General features: G+C 42.1%; 1 long non-coding RNA gene across 1 annotated transcript in view; it reads left to right on the top strand.

Annotated features, from left to right (window-relative positions):
- The window catches only part of LOC137341528 (uncharacterized), a 40300-nt gene that overhangs the window by 11651 nt on the left and 9421 nt on the right, over window positions 1-19228 (top strand). Inside the window, exon 2 of the long non-coding RNA XR_010967048.1 lies at window positions 7718-7841. This is a non-coding gene — a long non-coding RNA (uncharacterized lncRNA). The remainder of the gene's footprint in view (window positions 1-7717; window positions 7842-19228) is intronic.

Genomic DNA, 19228 nt, shown 5'->3' with positions numbered 1-19228 from the left:
TCTCAGCAGTAGGGGTGCTGCAATTGACTTGTGAGCGAGGGAGGGGGAAAAATCAACTCGGTTCACATCTGATTGTTATTCAGTGACCCCTGATGAAAAGTGCATCATGGCAGAAGAGGATCAGGCTTGGCTGTGTTGCTCCCCATGGTCAAATAGCCTGCTCTTCACTGTCTAATGAAGAATGGCCAATTGGGTAAGGTACTGTAGGTTGCGTGGTGGGACCACAGCCCAGCATAGTTGGGGGGGGCCTTATGGCCTACACCTGCTCCTTTTTCTTATGCCTTATGTCTTAAAAAATGTTTAATTAGGGCACCCTGTTGATAACATGGCCTGCCATAGGGTGGTGGGACACAACTTCGTGTCCACAATTCCCATACATTAAGACACTGATCTCCGTCGAGCCACTAGGATGGAAAATGAAGGGCAGCAGTGAATTCCCAGGCTGGTCCTGTACATTTCCCATTGCTCGGTTTCAGAACAGAATAGAGGGGGAGCAAATCACCTTGCCACCTTCTCAACAAACGTGAGACCCCAATAATCAAGGAGAGAAAATACTTTTAGAAATGGGGTGTCTCACTCCCAATTTACAAACAGGAGAAGGAAATAGAACATGGAGTCACAATAAATAGAATAAAAGTATTACACCACTGTGAATCACATAGTAGGGCCATAAAGAAGTTACCATGCATAGCCGTAACATAGAAAGAATATGTAAGTACCTCCCTTTGACTTTTCTCCCCTGCAAAGAATGAATTTAAGTGAATTTCCCTATGAAATCAATGCAGTTTTACTCAAATATATGCAAAGTTGAATATTATCATTTTATTAAATATAACATTTTAATGGGAATAACAACAAACAGCTGCACTGACTGGTACAGCTGTGGAGTATGTCCCAGTAGAAGTAACAAATTACCGACTGAGCTGTGGCATTCTAAGTATAGCATTGCAGTACCTAAGGCAGAGCTCCTTCTGAGATTTGCCTGCTACTGAAGCTTGATTTGACCTAGTGATGGTTTCAGAATATCTGTTTGAGTGTTATGGTTTAGGTCCATTTTACTATTAAGTCCACATTACATTAGATTGTTGGGCAATTCCATCGTCAACAGGGGAGGCAGAGGCTGATGTAAGTCATCTCCTTCTCTATCAAAGTCTACAGCAGCATGAGCATCACCCTCATCTCACATTGCCGTCGTTAGTGGAATGTATAAAGGGGTGGGATATACGTTTTAATTATATCCCTGCATTGCATAGCAGACCCGCATTAAATTGCTGAGATGCCAGGAGATGTGCTACTGCAGTGGACCATCTGTTGAAAGTTAGTGATGTTCATTGTAACATAAATTTTGATATTTTATGCTGTGTGCATAAAATGTGTCATTAAGGTAGGAAAACAGTGTAGAGAAATAGATTGTTCCACTATGTAGTGAGTGATGGCAAAAATTATCACTGATCCAGGTACACATTTAACTAAATAGGGAAGTAAAATATTTTTATCATAACATAATCTGTACATTTAAATAATAACAACTATTCAGTTTCCAAACTACTCTGTACAAGATCAGTTTCTCACACTGCTGTCAATTATACCCATACAGCATTAGCAACAGTATTAATGCACTTCTGCAGGAAAAAAACACAAAAGGGGGGAATTAAAATATAAATGAAAGGGTAATCAAGCGGGGTCCTCTGATGGCTCAGTGGGTATATGCAGCACGTAGTAAGTTACTGAGCCATTAAAATGAGGAAGGTGCCAGACTTGATCCCTGGACTGTGCCGAGTTAGATTATCTTTTTGACATATATTAATGTCTTGGACTTGGGTATACATGGTATAATTTCAAAGTTTGCAGATGACACAAAACTCGGAAATGTGGTAAACAATGTGGAGGATAGTAACAGACTTCAGGAGGACATAGACAGACTGGTGAACTGGGCAGACACATAGCAGATGAAATTTAACGCAGAAGTGTGAAGTGATACATTTTGATAGGAAGAATGAGGAGAGGCAATATAAACTAAATGGTACAATTTTAAAGGGGGTGCAGGAACAGAAAGACCTGGGTGTATGTACACAAATCTCTGAAGGTGGCAGGATAAGTTGAGAAGGCTGTTAAAAAAGTATATAGGATCCTTAGCTTTATTAATAGAGGAATAGAGTGCAAAAGCAAGGAAGTTATGCTAAACCTTTATAAAACACTGGTTAGGCCTCAGCTGGAGTATTGCGTTCAATTCTGGGCACCACACTTTAGGAAGGTTGTTAAGGCCTTAGAGAGGGTGCAGAAGACATTTACTAGAATGGTACCGGGGACGAGGGTCTTCAGTTACGTGCAGAGGCTGGAGAAGCTGGGGTTGTCCTCCCTAGAGCAGAGAAGGTTAAGAGGAAATTTGATTGAGGTGTTCAAAATCATAAATGGTTTTGACAGGATAAATAAGGAGAAACTGTTTCCAGTGGCACAAGGGTCAGTAACCAGAGGACACAGATTTAAGGTGATCGGCAAAAGAGTCAGAGGCGACATGAGGAAACATTTTTTTTTAATGCATCAAGTTGTTATGATCTGGAATGCACTGCTTGAAAGGTGGTGGAATCAGATTCAGTAGTAACTTTCAAAAAGGAACTGGATAAATACTTGAAGGGAAGTAATTTACAGGGCTATGGGGAAAGAGCAGGGGAGTGGGACTAATTGGGTAGCTCTTTCAAAGAGCCGGCACAGGCATGATGGGCCGAATGGCCTGCTTCTGTGCTCTATGATACTATGATCTCAGTTTGGGCAATTCTAGGGACACAGCCATGGACTAGTGGGGAGGGAATCAACCGGAGTTCCTACTTCAGTGTACATTTGTGGACACTGATGTGGGCAGGATCAGCTATCAAACAGCCTGCTAAAGCCCATTGTCCTAGGATTGTACATGAAAAATGGACACTTGGACAAAGTACTAGAGGACTGCAGGTGCCAATGAATTGGTAACCTGACATGAGTTAGCACCTTGAGGATGAACGAACAGGAAAGAAAGTTTTATCAACTGGGTATAAAGGAATTGTTACAACAAAAAAACCAGAAGGGGTATCAACGGCAGGGAACCATAGGGTTAACTCGGAAGGTTTTACGCCCTATTTGCTTTCTCATTTTGCTGTGGTAGCCATGAACTCAACAGTAAAGTGAACAAAGTGGTCCTAATACCGACACATTTGGGTCAGAGGGAACCACCATTTATTTCAGTCACAGCAGAGCGAGCGGCTGAAGCACTCAAACCCAACTTGCAAAGGGCAGCAATGCAGTTTAATTCCTGCTGGCCTGCATGGATCCACCCCAGCCATTGGAGAAGGTTGTGCCCCTGAGAAAAATCATTTCTTTATTTATATTTTTTGGTTACAACTCATTGTCATACATTGCATTCATAGAATACAGCATACATGGTATGGCACATTGTGGTAGCGAATGACATTTACTGCGTGGTTGGGCTTTTGGATGACCCTGTAGGCTGGTTCTAGGAGATGACAGTGATGTGTGCTGTGCTTACTCACCGAGTTGGTGCTTAGGTTCTGCCAACAGAAGTCACTGTATTTGGATGGAGTACATTGAAGATACTTGGTGTACATGCTTATATGGGAAGTGTTGTCAACATGATGACTGGCTGCTGGCAGTGGGCTGGAACTGGGACTTCCTGGTTCAACCTCAGGGAATGCGTGCTTTTGACAGACTGGGATATTTGCCATACTGCCTCAATGTACATTGACTGGACGATTACCTGCCGACACCTCAGCGGTATATATCAGCAGTTTGCGGTTAGGATGAAACCCAGCAGTTTGCCTATTTTGGGATGGGGGGGGTGTGGTATTATTAGAGGCACTGTAGCAGATCTGTTCTGATTGTATGGTTGGTGGTGATCTGGATGTCACGCAGCACTATTTCCAGTCAGGCTGGATCTTTGATATAACTAGAAGATCTGAAGAATTCTACCCTCCCCATCGCAGCCTCTGCTGCATTCTAAGGGGTCTTCAGGTTCTATCCACGCAGACAGCCAAGGAGAGGGTATGTCCTAAGGTGAATATTAATTTGGCTGCTTAATTGTGAGGGAGTCCCAGTTGTTGGACAGGGTTCACTCCAGACCTCTGAGCCATTTTTGCTGTGCTTGTATTTTCTGGGTGAAGTGAAGCAGAGTTAATTTGTATTTTCAATGATTCTCTATCCCCTCAAAATTAATGTCACTGTGTCTTTGTTGGATGGGAAGTTGGTTTTTTGGGCTGTAAAGTGGCAGGAAGGAGGCATTGCTGCACTTGGTTCTAGGGAATGAGGTGGGCCAAGTGGAGCAAGTGTCAGTGGGGGTGCATTTAGGAAGCATAAGGTTTAGAATAGCTATGGAAAAGGACACAGACCACTCTTAAAGTAAAAATACTCATTAGGAGGAGGGCCAATTTCAATGGAATGAGAACAGATCTGGCCCGGGTAAACACAGAAAGATAGAATATAGGAGCAGGAGTAGGCCATTCGGCCCTTCGAGCCTGCTCCGCCATTCAGTATGATCATGGCTGATCCTCTATCTCAATACCATATTTCCGCTCTCTCCCCCTACCCCTTGATGCCTTTTGTAAATGTAAATTGGAATCAAAGATTGGCAGGCACAACTGTAATTGAACAGTGGACGGCCTTTAAGGAGGAGAGGTTCGGGTACAGTCTAGGCACATTCCCATGAGGCAGAAAGGTAGGGCAATTAAAGTCAGAGCTCCCTGGATGACAAAAGAGATAGTGAGTAAGATGAAATGGAAAAAGGGGCGTATGACAGATGTCAGGTTGATAACACAAGTGAGAACCAGGCAGAATATAGAAAGTTCAGAGGGGAAGTTAAAAAGGAAATAAGAGGGGCAAAGAGAGAGCATGAGAATAGACTGGCGGCCAACATAAAAGAGAATCCAGAAGTATTCTACAGGCATGTAAACAGGTAGTAAGAGGAGGGGTGGGGCCGATTAGGGACCATAAAGGAGATCTACTCCTGGAGGCAGAGGGCATGGCTGAGGTACTAAATGAGTACTTTGCATCTATCTTTACCAAGGAAGAAGATACTGCCAGAGTCTCAGTAAAGGAAGATATAGTTGAGATACTGGATGGGCTAAAAATTGATGAAGAGGTACTTGAAAGGCTAACTGTACTTAAAGTAGATAAGTCACCCGGTCCGGATGGGTGCATCCTAGGTTGCTGAGGGAAGTAAGGGTGGAAATTGCAGAGGTACTGGCCATTATCTTCCAAACACCTGGAGATGGTGCCAGAGGACTGGAGAATTGCAAATGTTACACTCTTGTTCAAAAAAGGTTGTAAGGATATACCCAGCAACTAAAGGCCAGTTAGTTTAACCTCAGTGGTGGGGAAACGTTTAGAAACGATAATCTGGGACAGAATTAACAGTCCACAACAGTGGATTGATTAGAGAAAGCCAGCACGGATTTGATAAAGGAAAATCGTGTTTAACTAATCTGATAGTTTTTTTTATGAGGTAACAGAGAGGTTAGATGAGGGCAATGTAGTTGATGTGGTGTATATGGACTTTCAAAAGGCGTTTGATAAAGTGCCGCACGGTAGGCTTATCATCACGATTGCGGCTCGTGGAATAAAGGGGGCAGTAGCAACATGGATACAGAATTGGCTAAGGGACAGGAAATAGAGAGTAGTGGTGAACGGTTGTTTTTCGGACTGGAGGGAGCTGTACAGTGTTGTTCTCCAGGGGTCAGTGCTGGGACCACTGCTTTTCTTGATATATATTAATGACTTGGACTTGGGTGTACAGGGCACAATTTCAAAATTTGTAGATGACACAAAACTTGGAAGTAAACAGTGAGGAGGATGTAATGTTTCCCTGACTAACCTGTCTGAACACCATCCACTCCTTTGATTGCTGTGATTATCTCTCTGCCGAGGTGTGATAAAGGGCAGTTAGAAAGATTATTTGTAATCACCAGGCATTGTTCTCTGACTATATATGCTGTGCCTTTATGGAACCCTTCACTCACCTGACGAAGGAGCAAAGCTCCGAAAGCTTGTGATTTCAAATAAAGCTGTTGGACTATAACCTGGTGTTGTGCAACTCCTTACATTTGTCTACCCCAGTCCATCACCGGCATCTCCACATCTAAACAAAATAGATAGAGAGAAACTGTTCCTATTGGCGGAAGGGTCAAGAACCAGAGGACATATTGGCAAAAGAACCAAAGGTGACATAAGGAAAAACTTTTTTACACAGCAAGTGGTTAGGATCTGGAATACACTGCCCGAGGCGGTGGTGGAGGCAGATTCAATCATGACCTTCAAAAGGGAACTGGATAAGTACTTGAAAGGGAAAAATTTGCAGGGCTACGGGGATAGGTTGGGGGGGGGGGGGGACTAGCTGGATTGCTCTTGCATAGCGCCGGCGCGGACTCAATGGGTCGAATGGCCTCCTTCCGTAATGTAACCTTTCTATGATTCTATGAAAGTGGACATGTGATTCTGGCCTAGGGATTGATTCATTTGCAAGTACAGTTAGGTATTGTTCAGATGGAGTTCAAGGACACCAAAGGATGTAATTGCTCTATTAATCAATATGAGAGCCCATTGATACCCTTATCGTTGCAGGACTTGAAACCTCCTTCTAGGTCTGCAGGTGGGATATCAGGGTTACATTATATGGATGATGATGTAAATAACCCACTCCCTCATCAAGAAGAAAGGCCCATCAACCTCACCTTCTCAGGGCAACTAGAGATGGGCAATAAATGTGGCCTTGCCAGCAGCAACCACACCTTGAGAACAAATTTTAAAATAAAACTCTGTCCTCCTAAGGACATGCAAATACATCATCTCTCCAAACAGTAAGATAGAAACGACCACAATATTTAAGTCCGGCAGCTTTTCCAGCTGGAGCTGCAGGTGGCGTTGCAACATGACTTTTGGAAGCAGTTCTGTATAATGTAAAAACAGTCTGAATTTACAACAAATCTAACTTCCAGTAATCATCACGGATCATAGCACTGAAAGAGGCATTTTTTTTAAAGTAATGAAGCAGCTGACTTAGTGAACAAACAATAAATTACCCTTAAAATTTAATTCCAAATATGTAGTGACTTTAATATCTAGGAGACCTGTTGCTTTAAAAACTAATACCAGTCATTAGATAAATGTAAGGAATCTTACAACACCAGGTTATAGTCCAACAGTTTTATTTGAAAATCACAAGCTTTCGGAGATTATCTCCTTCGTCAGGTGAGTGACTCATTCACCTGACAAAGGAGATAATCTCCGAAAGCTTGTGATTTTCAAATAAAACTGTTGGACTATAACCTGGTGTTGTAAGATTCCTTACATTTGTCCACCCCAGTCCATCACCGGCATCTCCACATCAGTCATTAGATATGCATCCTTCCTTTTTAAAAAAAAATCTGTAGTTTCTTTTAAAGCCTCCTCATCCATTATTGATCAGACTTAATTTGCACTGTTAGTCTCAGTTGGGTTATTATTTACACCCTGGCCTTCAACCAAGCTAGTTGTTGGATATCAATTTACACATCGGACATCTGTGGCAGTCTGTGCCATGGGTGGGGGTAGATGGGGAGCTGAATCTCAAATTTATGGCTGTGTGAAAAGTTAGCTGTTGTGTTTTTGCACAGACACTGAAGCGAGTTAATGCACGTTTAGCTGGTGTGCTTTAGACAGGAATATGTATAAATCTGCAATTCATCTGAACTTACAGCTGGTGCAGCTGAGGTTTGATGGAGAAGAATGCCGCAACATATGTGAAGCAAGGAACTCAGAATTACTGGCAGTGCTCGCAGCCAAAGGGATTTATTGAAAGCTGGTGGGATTAATCACATGATGTGAGTAGCTGCTGCTGTCTTTCAACAGGCACAGTTTAAATGTTAACTCTAGTATTTTTCTCTTGCTTGAAAAATATGGTTTGCATCAATGGCTGATGGCACTTGAGTTTAAATGTTTAATTTTTACTTTACAGTGTTAGGCCTAAATAAATTGGCTTGATAACAAAAGCAACTTTGCAAAGTAATGCATTATGGAACCAAAAGTTAATTTCCATTTCCATACAGGTTCAGAAGTAACAAAACAGGTTGTAAGCATGCAAATAGCAAGGTGAAGAGACCATTTATTTAAAGTATTATATTGGTATGAGGTGCTTAAAGTTTGTCTTTGGTCTGGCTTAAAGTTGCCAACCCTCCAGGATTGTCCTGGAGTCTCCAGGAATTTGAGATTAATCTTCTGGGCATAGCTGTGAGCAACCTGGGGAAAAAAATCATTGGGGTATTAAAAAAAAAATTGTGTTTGTTTTGCCTTGAACACTTTCATTTGTTAGTTATGAAAATATTGGAGATGGGGAAAAAGGCCATTTGATTGGGCGAGGCAGTTGGAGGCGGGAGGTCGTGTGATGAAACCTCCAGGAATATGTCCAGCCAGAGTTGGCAACAGTTTTTCATTTCACCAATGAAAAATTACCAAAAAACATTTAGCTGTAATGGCACTTCTACACGCTGTATTCAAGCAACAAGCACCTTTATTTTCCTAGCCGATTACCCAAAAGATAATTCCCTCAAATAATCTAATTTAATCAGTTAATCTGGAGAAAGAACAATGTAGTGTTAGTGATTGATTGGTGTTCAGCATATATTCGACATGATGCAACTAGGTCATCTTCCCTGAAATGTAATAGACTATGCAGGATTCTTTTTAAGGTTCCAGTGCTGTCAAAGTGGTCCATTATTTGATGTTTGTACATTTTAATATAAACTTTTCAAAGTGTAACATAAACACCAAATCTTTAATAGTGATTTTTCTTTGTGGTTTTTCAGTAAATTTAGTGGTTTACGTTAAACGGTGGTGTTCCACATTGTAAGGTAGCTTGCCTTACTATTCACTGTTAGAGTTCCATTGCCATGTTTCAACAGACGAGGAGATAGAAATAGTGACTGAAAATGTCCTTTAACACCAAGGCAATGGAGCAATTACAGATAGTCAATTCCTTCCTTCAAACTCTTCTCAAGGTTTCCACCAACGTTACAAAACACTGAAATTCAGATATTACCTCGAGTTACATCAAGTCTACAGCATAGAAACAGGCCACTCGGCCTAACTGGTCAAAGCCGGCGTTTATGCTCCACACGCGCTTCCTCCCTTCCTACTTCATCTAACCCTATCGGCATACCCTCCTATTCCTTTCTCCCTTGTGTGCTTACCTAGCATCCCCTTAAATGCATCTATTCTATTTTCCGCAGCTACTCCTTGTGGTAGCGCGTTCCACATTCTCTCCACTCTTTGGGTAAAGAAGTTTCTCCCGAGTTCCCTATTGGATTTATTAGTGACTATTTTATATTGATGACCTCTAGTTTTGGACCACTCATGGGGACAAGTGGAAACATCTTCTCTACATCTATCCTATCAAACCCTTTTATTATCCTAAAGACCTCTATCAGATCACCCCTCAGCCTTCTCTTTTCTAGAGAAAAGAGCCCCAGCCTGTTCAGCCTTTCATGATAAGGATATCCTCTCAGTTCTGATATCATCCTTGTGAATCTTTTTTGCACCTTTTCCGATGCCTCAATATCCTTTTTATAATATGAAGACCAGAACTTTGCACAGTACTCCAAGTGTGGTAGGATCATTTTTTGGAGTATTACTTCATGCAGCATGATTTGAAATATAAAAATGCTAGAAAAACACAGCAAGTCTGTCAACGTTTCAGGTATGTCCCCTTCATCCGGGTTCTGATAAAGGATAGGCACCTGAAACTTCATAAACTGTCCTTTCCAGCACTTTGTGTTTTTTTAATTTTATGATTTACTAGAATGGTACCAGGAATGCGGCACTTCAGTTATGTGGAAAGATTAGAGAAGCTACGATTATTCTTCTTAGAGCAGGGGAGATTTAATAGAGGTGTTCAAAATTACGATGGGTTTTGATAAAAGTAAATAAGGAGAAACTGTTTCCACTGGCTGGAGGGTCGGTAACCAGAGGACACAGATTTACGGTAATTAGCAAAAGAACCAGAGGGGAGATGAGGAGAATTTTTTTTACGCAATGAGTTGTAATGATCTGGAATGTACTGCCTGAAAGGGTGGTGGAAGCAGATTCAATAGTAACTTTCAAAAGGGAATTGGATAAATACTTGAAGGGGAAAAAATTGTAGGCCAAGGGGAAAGAGCAGGGTAGTGGGACTAATTGGATAGCTCTTTCAAAGAGCTGGCACAGGCACGATGAGCCAAATGGCCTCCTTCAGTGATGTATGATTTTACGATTCTATGATTTAATTTGCTGCTGTACAAAGTTATATAAACCAAAAGATAAATATCCCACATTTCAATGTAAAGAAAGAACTCTCATTTTATTTAGCTCCTTTCACGTCTTCAAGACACCCCAAAGCGCTTCACAACCAATGAATTACTTTTGAAGTGTGATTCCTTTAGTAATCTTGCCAAATTGTCCCAACTTAGTGCCCCTCCATCCCATCCCAGCTGACGTCATCGCCACCCAAATACTCCTCCATTCCAAGATCCATGCAGATTGCCATCAAAAAAGAAATTTTTAAAAGAAAGAGCTGCTTCACTCCCTTTCCAACTGCCCATCAACATCACATTTGTCAAGGCCATTCACCAGAGAAGAAGTGGACAAGCTCTGGCACTCATCAAATCTGGCAAAACCACAGGCTCAGGCTACAGAATCTAGGTCGGTGTGCCTGCAAATGGCTGGTGTGCCTCTTGACCATGTGCCGCCTCTGGCCAGATGCCCAAGTTATGGCAACATGCAAAGGTCATCGCCATTCATAAAACCAGGGAGTGCAGCCAATGATCCAAAAAAACCATCAGCCAATATCATTGCTGTGTGTTATGTACAAACTCCTGCAAAGGATGCTACTCCAAAGGCTCATGCCACTCTTTGAGGATTACATCTCTAAGGAGCAATATGGGTTTAGACCTGGTCTGAACACCTGTGACCAGGTGATTCACAGCCCACATCGAAGCTGGTTATCAGCGTGGGCTCAAAACAGCAGTGGCCTTTGTGGACTTGTCTGCAGCAAATGGAGAGATGGTCAACTGCTGAAAGTGTCTAGAATGGACGCTGCAAACCAATATTGCTCCTAATAAGAGCCATACTCACTAACTGCAAGCTGCGTGTACATCTCATGGAGTAGATTAACAGACCTCAACCACTGAATAACAGGCTTCCGCAGGGCACAGTCCTGGCACCATCACTTTTCAATATTTACATCAGTGATATCCTGCCGCCCCGGTCTACAATTTTGGATATGCAGATGACCTTCTCACCTGGATGGTTATGGCAACGCCTGCCCAGACAGAACGCAGGCTTGCAGAAAATTTGAAAATAGGAACAGGAGTCGGCCTTGCAGCTCTACGCGCCTGCTCCACCATTCAATTAGATCATAGTTTATCTGTACCTCAACTCCGTTTACCTGCCTTGATATCCTTACCTAACAAAAATCTATCTAATTCAGTCTTAAGAACTCCAATTGACCCCCAGCATCCACAGCCTTTTGGGGAGACAGTTCCAGATTTCCACTACCTTTTGTGTGAGAGAGTGCATGTCCTTTATCCCCACTCTATCTCCCAACTACCAACCACAGTCAACAAGCTACCTCCAATTTCATGTGCTCTTATTTTTGCTAATAATCTCTTATGTGGAACCTTATAGAATGCCTTCTGGAAGTCCATATAGATAACATCCATAGACACTACCTTACTAGTGACCTCAAAAATTTCAACTAGATGGATATGCACCCAAAACTTCATAAACTGGCCTTTCCCTTCACATGTTGACTGGCCTGCTGCGTATTTCCAGCATTTTCTGCGTTATTTTTCTAATTTTATGATTTACTAGAATGGTACCAGGGATGAGGGGCTTCAGTCATGTGGAGAGACTAGAGAAGCTAGGATTGTTCTTCTTCGAGCAGAGAAAGTTAAGGGGAGATTTAATAGAGGTGTTCAAAATTTATATGGGGTTTTCATAGAGTAAATAGGGGGAAACTGTTTCCACTGGCAGGAGGGACGATAACCAGAGAACACAGATTTAAGGTAATTGGCAAAAGAACCATGATGAGGGGAATTTTTTTTACATAGCGAGTTTCTAGGATCTGGAATGTAGTGCCTGAAAGGGTGGTGGAAGCAGATTCCAGAGTAACTTTCAAAAAGGAATTGGATAAATATTTGAAGGGGAAAAAATGCAGGGCTATGGGGAAAGAGCAGGGGAATGGGACTAATTGGATAGTTCTTTCAAAGAGCCGGCATAGGCACGATGGGCCAAGTTGCCTCCTTCTGTCTGTATGATTCTATGAGTCAGACTTGACTTACCTTTAACAAAGCTATGCTGGCTGTCTCTGATGAGTTTATATTTATTCCAGTGCTCAGTCACTCTATCCCTAGTGACAGATTCCAGTAGCTTCCTCACAACTGCTGTTAAACTGACAGACCTGCAGCTACCTGGTCTCTCTCCCACCTTTCTTAAATAATGGAGTGAAATTAGCAAATTTCCAATCTAACAGCACAATTCCCGAATCCAGAGAGCTTTGAAAAATTATGACTAATGCTTTTGCAATTTCCTCACCTATTTCTTTTAATACCCTGAGGTGGAAACCGTCATGTTCTGGAGCTTTATCTATTCTAAGTCCTATTATTTTCTCCATTACCATTCTTTTTTACTTGTATTGAAACCAATAAGTTCCTCCCCATGATTTATTATTACTTTCCCTTCTATCCTCTTCCTCTATTGTGAAAACAAAGACAATAATAAATCTGCCATTACCTTGTTGTCTATTTCAGTATCACCTGCGTGTGGCTTTAATGGGCCCACATCTTCCTTAGCCACTCTTTTACTCTTAATATATTTATAAAAACTTTTACTATTAGCCTTTATATTACTTGCAAGTTTTTTTTTCATATTCCTGTTTTTGCAGATCTTAGTATTTTCTTTGTGTCCCTTTGTTGCTCTCTAGACTTCTCCCAGTTTACTGGATTTCCACTTTTCTCAGCATTTGTATAAGGTATTTCCTTTAGCTTAATACTGTGTCTTATCTGATTTGTTGACCATGGTTGCTTGACTGCGCAAATGGAACTTTTGCTCTTTAGGGGTATGTATGTAAAAACACTTGAGGGCTATTATAAGTTGTGGCGGCTTAGTCCAATCCTTACAAAACGTTTCTCTCTGCATTTCATTTGAGCAATCGGCATGCAAAGAAGCACCTGAGTGCTCCCTTCTGTGGAACTGAACTCGGGCATGAGGATTTCCCAAACTACCGTGGAGTCATTCAACATCTGATGAAAACTGCAGCCAAGATAAAGACTAAGATCAACTTAATCCTCAAATTAGCTGGGACCAGCTGGGGAGCAGATGCTCACATACCCTGCAGACAGTGACCTTGGCCCTTATTTTCACAGTAGCTGAAGATTGCACACAGACACGGGCAGGAAGTGCACATACAAAGCTTGTGACGTGCAGCTGAACACCACAGTGGGAATCATCACAGGATTCGCTGAAACCAACACCAACAGTCTAGCTCCGTGTTCTCACAAATATCTTCCTCTCAGAAGAGAAGCAGTAATAATCAGAGAGTACAAGCCGGCCCCCAGCAAACTCAAATCTGCCTATTAATAAAGATCTCCAGAAGTTCCTGCAATGCCACCTTAACTCCAGGAACCCCTTCTGCTTAACGGCCGAAACTTTCAAAACCTTGGAACTCTCACGGAATGATACAGCACAGGGGGCCATTTGGCCCATTGTGCCTGTGCTGGCTCTTTGAAAGTGCTATCCAATTAGTCCCATTCCCCTGCCCTTTCCTTATAGCCCTGCAAATTTTTCCCCTTCAAGTATTTATCCAATTCCCCTTTGAAAGTTATTAAATCTGCTTTGACTACCATTTCAGGCAGTGCATTCCAGATCATAACAACTCGCTGCGTAAAAAATTTTCTCATCATCTTGCCTCTTGTTCTTTTGCCAATTACCTTATGTCCCTCTGGTTACTGCCCATTCTGTCACTGGAAACAATTTCTACTTATTTACTCTATTTAAACCATTCTCGCCTAAAGCCAAGTGGTCGAGCATGTGGTAAACCAGCGGGGACAAGAATCAGGACCTGATCATGGACCTGGCTTCACTGAAATGTGAAATTAACCAGAAATTGACCAAACAAGAGGTGAGGGCAGAAATGCGGGAAATAGGACGTTGGTCCTGTCAACTACAGTGGAGGGGACTCCTCGGTTGAGGAAAAAGGAAGACATAGCGGAAGCGCTGGTGTGTAAGGTCACATCGTCAGAACAGATGCGACGGAGACGGAGAAACTGGGAGAAGGGAACTCAAAAGCAAAATACTGCGGATGCTGGAAATCTGAAATATAACAGAAAATGCTGGAAATACTCAGCAAGTGAGGCAGCATCTGTGGAGAAAGAAACAGAGTTAACGTTTCAGGTCGGTGACCCTTCATTAGAACTGGAAGAAGTTGAAGATTAACCAGTTTTTAAGCAATTACAAAGCCAGGCAAAGGGGAGAGGAAGGGGAGGGGAGGAAAGAACAAAAAAGGTCTCTGATAGGGTGGAGGACAGGAGTGATTAAATGACAAAAGGGATGATGATGCAAGGCAAGGGGGGTGGTAATGGGACAGGTTAAGAAACAAAAGATGATCTGGAAGAGCTGTAAATGGCAACATCAGAACCATTACCAGCACTTACTGTCTGACAAAATGGGAGGAGTGGTTATGATCTGAAGTTATTGAAATCAGTGTTGAGTCCAGAAGTTGTAAAGTGCCTAAGCGAAAAATGAGGTGCTGTTCCTTGAGCTTCATTGGACAGAGAGGTCAGAGCAGGAATAGAACAGAGAATTAAAATGGCAAGCATCCGGAAGGTCAGGTTCACGCTTGTGGACTGAGCGGAGGTGTTCAGCAAAAAGATCACCCAATCTACGTTTGGTCTCCCCAATGTAGAGGAGACTGCATTGTGAGCAGTGAATACAGTATACTAAATTGAAAAAAGTACAAATTGCTGTTTCACCTGGAAGGAGTGTTTAAGGCCCTGGACGGTGGGAAGGGAGGAGATGAAAGGGCAGGTGTTGCATCTCCTGCGCTCGCACGGGAAGGTGCAGTGGGGAGGAGAGCAGGTGATGGAAAAGTGGACCAGGGTGTCGTGGAGGGAGCGGTCCCTTCGGAATGCTGGGAGGGGAGGGGAAGATGTGTTTGGTGGTGGGATCGCGCTGGAGATGGTGGAAATGGTGGCGGATGATACGTTGAATGGAGGCTGGTGGGGTGGAAGGTGAGGACAAGGGGGACCCTATCATGGTTCTGGGAGGGAGGGGAAGGGGTGAGGGAAGAAATGCGGAAAATAGGACGGACACGGGCGAGGGCTCTTTCAACCACAGTGGAGGGGAATCCTTGGTTGAGGAAAAAGGAAGACATATCAGAAGCGCTGGTACGGAAGGTGGCATCGTCAGAACAGATGCAACGGAGATGGAGAAACTGGGAGAGGGGAATAGAGTCCTATACTATAGCTTTATGTCAGCTGTATATTTGGCACAAAGTTTTCTGCTATGCGGTGATTATGTATTTAGCATTGTGACTCTCCTCTCTGAGTCAAAAGGTTGTGGGTTCAAGTCCCACTCCAGAGACTTGAACAGAAATTCTACGCTAACACTTCAGTGCAGTACTGAGGGAGTACAGCACTGTCGGAGCTGCCGTCTTTCGGATGAGATGTTAAACCAAGACCTCGTCTGCCCTCTCAGGTGGGCATAAAAATCCCATGGCATTATTTTGAAGAAGAGCAGGGCAGTTCTCCCGGTGCCCTGGCCAATATTTATTCTCCAACCAATATCACTAAAAAAAAAATTATCTGGTCATTATCACATTGCTGTTTGCGGGAGCTTCATTGGCTGTGAAGTGCTTTGGGACGTCCTGAGGTGGCGAAAGGCGCTATATAAATTCAAGTTCTTTCTTTTACCCTACTGCAGAGCAGTTCCACCGGCTGTATTGGAACTGAAATTGACGCAAGTTAATTCCCATCTGAGCTCCTTCTCTGAAGATGATAGTTGTAAACAATTTTACAACACCAAGTTATAGTCCAGCAATTTTATTTTAAATTCACAAGCTTTCGGAGGCTTCCTCCTTCCTCATTTACCTGAGGAAGGAGGAAGCCTCCGAAAGCTTGTGAATTTAAAATAAAATTGTTGGACTATAACTTGGTGTTGTAAAATTGTTTACAATTGTCAACCCCAGTCCATCACCGGCATCTCCACATCATGAAGATGATAGTGGCATCGGGGCAACTCTGACAGATCGCCCGTCCCATTATCTTGCTGCAGATATTGTAACTGCAGTTCAGGAATAATGAAAGGAACTCCAGGCTCCTCACGTTAACCCGTGGAAATAAACCCGTCTTAGGTCACAGTCGTATTCAATCCTGTTTCACATCCACGCCGGATTCCTCCCCACCTGCCTCTGTTCGAGCTATATTGTTGCCATAAAGATGCTAATCCAATCGGGATCATTACATTCGGATTGATAAATAAATCTCTCGTTTGATTTAATAAGTGGATGATGACACAAAACAATTTGTCGTAGTTAATATCAAATGAATGCTTTGAAGTAAATCAGACTCTTTGTAAATTACTGGAAGCTAAGCAAACAAGCTCAGGCAAACTGGAAAACAATGTTGAAAGGAAACTGATCTTGGGGCAATAAATCCCACTCCTGCCAGGTCACCAGCGCCAGTATTTTTCAGACTAAGTGGCAGCGACGTGAAAACTGGTGTTAATCCAGGGAATTTGCATTTGCTATTGATTTTAAGGGGAGCGGAGCTATGGTCATTAACTTTTAGCTACTGTTTCAGCAAGGGGAATGGCAGAGTGGTGTGAAAGACCCAGGAAATTATGGTGTCTATTTTCCTGTTTCTTTTGCGCCATAAACCTGGTCCTACAATGTAGATACGCCATTACAATGGTGCAAGTCTTCTGGAAATTTTAAATTTGTTTTTATTTTTTTTAATGTAACATGAAACTTACAACCACTGCTGTGTCTCTATTTACTGGGTCTCCCAGTTGTTTTAAAGCTATAATTTCATACTTTCTATATATAAATGTGTAGAAAATATATATACATGCACAAACTATTGTATTGTATTGTTCATGTAGAGTTGGAGAGCAGTACGATTATTCCAGGTGAATCATGATGTATTGTGCTATAAAATCAGAAATAAAAGGAAATGTCTCCCCTGGGCTGCAATATATAGATCCCTGGAGAGGGCCACACCTGACTTGTGACTCAGTTAATTTTTAAAAAAATGATGCAAAAAAAAATCAAAACTGAGTCAAATAAAAACTGAAGAACTGCCACAAACCTTAAAATAACACAAAGTAACACCAAAAAACTATCTGGAAACAAAATAAATGGCCATCGCGTGCAATTACGTGCTGCAAAAATAAATCAGTCTTCACACACGTATGATGCAATTAAATAAATTATAGATACAAAACCAAAATAAAAATGGGCTCCACCTTATACTGTATCTTGATCGCACACAACAACAGCTTGCATTTATATAGCGTCTTTAACGTAGTAAAATATCCCAAGGTGCTTCACACTTGCGTTATCAAACAAATTTGAAACTGAGCCACATAAGGAGATATTAGGTCAGGTGACCAAAAACTTGGTCAAAGAGGTAGGTTTTAATGAGCGTCTTAGAGGATAGAGGCGGAGAGGTTTACGGAGGGAATTCCAGAGCTCAGGGCCTATGTAGCTGAAGGCGTGGCCGTCAATGGTGGAAACGATGCAAATCGGGGATGCGCAAGAGGCCAGAATTGGAGGAGTGCAGAGATCTTGGAGGGTTGTAGGGCTGGAGGAGGTTACAGAGATAGGGAGGGCGAGGCCATGGAGGGATTTGAAAACAAGGATGAGAATTTTAAAATTGATGTGTTGCCGGACTGGGAGTCAATGTTGGTCAGCGAGCACAGGGGTCATGGGTGAACGCACAGTATGTGGGGACATTGGTGTGTTTGCCTGATCAGGTGCACTAGGAAGACAAACAAAAATCACTCTTCATGCATAATGAATTGATCAAAGTCCACGCTAGAAATGAAGGGAGGGAAAAATGGGCTGGAAAACTCACAATAATGATCTGCAAAAAAAAAACACAGGCTCAAACAGTGCCCTCAGGCTTCTCAGATATGAACTAGACTCCAAACAAAAACATGAGTGAAGATGTTAAAAGACATAAAAGACAATTCTGTAGTCAAATTTTTAATGAAGTAAATAATTTTTTGGTTTTATGTTGTTAAAATGTACTGCTTTTAAAAAAAATCACTGGCCATTTGTCTCATTTGCTGACTGTGGGATCTTTCTATGCAGTTAGCTGATGCATTTGCCTACATAACAGCGACTGCACTTCAATTTGTAATTTACTGGTTGTGGAGCACTTTGAGATGCCCTAAAGATGTGAAAAGATGCTTTACGTTGCTTTAAAAGTTTTAGGAAAAACAAACTCATTGACTACTTGCCATCTGAAGCTTCGCTTATAGTGCAGAATACTGATGCATGCTGGAATGTTTTCTCCCAGTGCACAGACGGTGGCATGTTGGGAATTGTTGGGACAGATGAGTTGTTGAGGTTAAGCTCCTTCAGCTGCCAGTGCTGGCTCTGGGATTGTGAACTCAATCCCATGGCTTCTTAGAAGCCTCCAATGAAGGTCATTATCATACACATTTTAAATTCAGAAAATGTTATTGTATAGGTAATTTTAATTTTCTTGTAAATTTATTATGTTAAAAACCTTATTTCCTCTTGTAACTTCCAGTTAATGAGAGTCCAAGATGGCAACCAAGAAGGTGGTCAAAAAATAGTTTGTGTGATTTGGTTAATTTTCTTTTCGCTCATTTTTTGATTGAGTTCTTTGAACTTTGCAGTTGGTGACTTTAATTGCTGCCTGCAACTTGTTGATTGGTACTTTGCTTACCTGGTTAATTGTGATTTGTCACTGTTTTATGAATAGGAAATGCTGAGGTGCAAACTTTATACAAAATGTGGTATGTAAGCATGATGGACAAAATGGATGCACACGTACCTTTTTTCTAGATTGTAGTAACTATTTTAAATGGCAGTGGGGTAGTTTCCAACTTCACCCCCAGTTGGTGCTCTGGCGGAGCGGATTGCCCGCCCATGCTGAACCCGCCCAATTTTCGTTCCTTCGATTTCAATGGAACAAAAATCCGACGGGTT

This window comes from Heptranchias perlo, chromosome 24, assembly GCF_035084215.1.
Source record: "Heptranchias perlo isolate sHepPer1 chromosome 24, sHepPer1.hap1, whole genome shotgun sequence".
NCBI classification, from domain to species: Eukaryota; Metazoa; Chordata; class Chondrichthyes; order Hexanchiformes; family Hexanchidae; genus Heptranchias; species Heptranchias perlo.
The sequence above is the reverse complement of the archived record's forward strand: the minus strand, read 5'-3'. Positions and strand labels throughout refer to the sequence as shown.